Here is a 3,419-nt window from a genome sequence, read left to right as displayed (position 1 = left end):
CGATTGGGAATTCCAGATGAATGGTGGAGATGCAAGTATACCCACCAGTTGAGGCACCACCACCTGGCCGTCGTAAAGAGCTCAGAATACCCTCGGCTGGCGAGGACGTTAACAGGCGGACTGTTAGATGCGGGCGGTGTCATGAACTGGGCCATAATCGTAAGCGATGTAAGAATCCCATAGCGTCGACTCGAAGTTAGTTGTTATTGTGTTTTGTGTATTGTACACTTATATTTCATAAAACTTTATTTGATTTTAAATATTAAAATGTGAGCATTAAAATTATATAAACTTAAGTGCGCAAATTTAAAAAAAAACAAGTTTAAACATTCAAATTACTACAACGGTTTACAATACAATATCGTCATTAAATATGTCAACCGCAATCTTCTTTCTAAAGTACTCGACATGACTAGCGTTAAACTCCAATCCAAGCCCGAACATTAAATACATCGTAACCATCAATACAAAAACACCGCAATCGCCAGTTCCGGGCTCCTGTTGTGGCGCGCTCCTAACTGCGATAACTTTCCAGGGGTCGGCACTCCGCAACTCAGGTCGGATGTTGTAGAACCCAACATATTCCAACCATCGAGGGAAGATAACTTCAAGTGGCTTGAATTTCAACCTATATCTTTTGTCGTCGCGGCATGTGAGTAATGAGTCATAAATCCAGACTTTGTTTTTCCGAAAGTCTACTCGTGCCAGTACCCAATGCTCGCCGTCCAAGTTAACAGGGATGAGTAACTGTATATAAAAATTAAAAAACATGTTGGTTATATATGAAATTGAAAAACAACTAAGAAAAATTGACAACTTGTATATAAATTGCAGCAAAATACATACCATATCGACATCCGTCATTGATTTGGACATTGTGTGCTGTCGCCCACAAAGATAACTATTCACGCGATCGTCGAATACTAATGAATCGACCGCACAATCCCCGTTGTTCCATAACTGATTCAGGAACACCTAGTACATAGATAACCAAGAAATGCATACATTAACAGAACTTAAAGGCAATAATGAAAAACAAAATTAAATAGTATTTATACGATTTGTATGCACGTTACCCAAAAAAATGTGTCAGTATGTGTGACACGTTGGAGTAAGGCATTTGGGTACTGCCGTTGTTTCTCGCTAATCAAGCGGAGATACTCGTGAATATGCTGTAGAGAAACAGAAATATTACGATTTAAAAAAAAATTAAACACAAATCCACAACAGTATACATCACGACGAAAATATAAATACCTCATCGCCTAGCCATCCCATCGAAGCTGTCCCCAAGATTATTTGAAAGAATGACCGCGGGTGCTGGACTCTCCGGCAGACTCTGCTATCACCAGTGAACCATCGATCAAACTCAGCAAACATACTAGAGTCCTCCAACCCTCTCAGTGGATTTATATCCACTGTCGTACTCATGTCAATCGCATGCTCCAAGATTTGGGGTCGAGGCAAAGGGCGGACGTTCTGTCTTCGCCTGACTGGAGGAATCATGTAAGGACTGTTATAAACATACGACGGTATGTACGCGCGGCCGAACTTACTAACGCCGGGAGGCACATCCGAGAACACCTGCACGCTCTCCCCACTAACATCCCCGTAGAAACTATACAATGACGTGGGCGTAGACAAATTTTCATTGCCCACGTTAGTATACACTCCATAGTCATCCGGGGCCTGTCCATTCGCCGAGAAGAACATATTAAACAACTATCAAATTAAAAGTTAAACGCACATAATTATTAAATAAAAATTTGCTCACCGCATACGAGCGTGCAGTGGGAGAATCCTTATTTGGACGTTTAGAAAATGTGTCGATGAAGCCAACAACGGTTTCTTTAAAATCTTTTAATTCTGACTTTATTTCGTAAACGTTACGATCAATCTTATCCAGCCGTCGTTGTATGTAATCTTGAAACTGCTTTGTCCTCGACTATTACAAAAGAAAAAACAGAAAACTTTAGAATAACAAAAAAAAAAATAATTTATAAAGAAACAATATCGTATATTATTTATAACCTCAGATTCCCGTGCGTCATCAGAGTTGTCTGTTTGCTGCTGGTGGTCATCATCAGCCTCATAAGTGTCATGACGCTGCTGGTGGTCATCAACAGCCTCATAAGTGTCATGACGCTGCTGGTGGTCATCAACAGCCACCTCATCCTCATAAGTGTCATGACGCTGCTCTGGTATTGGGTTTGGTTTGTCGTCATGATCGTCATGCTCGTCTGATTGCCTTGTAACCGACGGCATCGCGTTGATTGAGTGTTGGTGCTGTATAAAGTATCATTTATAATTATTAAATGAAAAGTAAAAAATTTCGATTAAAAAATTTTTAGTACTTAGAGTATACCAACCTTAAGAACCCAGCCTGGAATGCTTGGCAAGTAATCCTTCACAGAGACCCAATAATTTCTGCTACTCTCCTTTGAATTTGGCTCAAGAGTTTGTAAAACGTCCCCCTGCAATAAATTAAATTGAAAATTTTAAGTAAGTATACATAACTTAAATTTAGTAAAGTTAAAAAAATAAGTAATACATATTACTTACAAGACGAGATTCGTCGTTGAAGAACGAATAAACCTCGGCAAAATTGATTCTCGAAGACGCCATGGGCTTCCATTGCAAAATGCGGGGAATCTTATTCTTCGTTTTGACGACCCATGTTGATGGCAACCCTCCGATTGCTTCGTAAATCCAAGCCTACAACAACCAAATTAAAAAATCAAATAAAACAACATATCAAATATTTAATACTATAAAACTTATTAATAAACAAAAACAAATACGCACCTGAACCCCAGACGTAAAGCCATAAAGATTGTATTTTTCAATGTTATGATCTGGATTTTTCGACCGAGTCTTCTGAAATTTCTGGTCTTTCTCGAACAGTGCATTGTCAAGACTCTCGTAAATCATTTCCCACGACAACAGACCCCATGGACGCTTTCGGAAGTACTGTATATCATCAACTTGGTCAAGCCAATCGAAATTGATTTGACAGTGATTTTTTCTTGCATTTAGTACTCGGTCCGCAAAATAAAACAGCGCAATCTTTAATGCGTCCATATCGTCCAATTCCTCGAATTTCAACTCATTAAATATTGCATCGAATTCCTTCACATTAATCTTACGATGAACTCCACCAAAATACGTACTCCGTAGCCTCTGCTCCATTTGATCATTTTTTTGATTGGTATCAACACCAAATGAAAGTCCAGTAACCAAGCACCATTCGACAATTGACAAGCGAATCAAATGCTCACCAATTTGAAACCATAACTGATCCTCACGGCTATCTTCTTCATGGGCCACTTGCCTCAGCAAAGATTGTGCACAATTACCCCACTAAATGGAAAACTTCGACCACTCCAAGAAATGCCCAAATATATCCTTTTTGAACATAG

Source organism: Citrus clementina, unplaced genomic scaffold, assembly GCF_000493195.1.
Source record: "Citrus clementina cultivar Clemenules unplaced genomic scaffold, Citrus_clementina_v1.0 scaffold_5, whole genome shotgun sequence".
In the NCBI taxonomy this organism is placed as follows: domain Eukaryota; kingdom Viridiplantae; phylum Streptophyta; class Magnoliopsida; order Sapindales; family Rutaceae; genus Citrus; species Citrus x clementina.
This window is presented reverse-complemented; position numbering follows the sequence as displayed.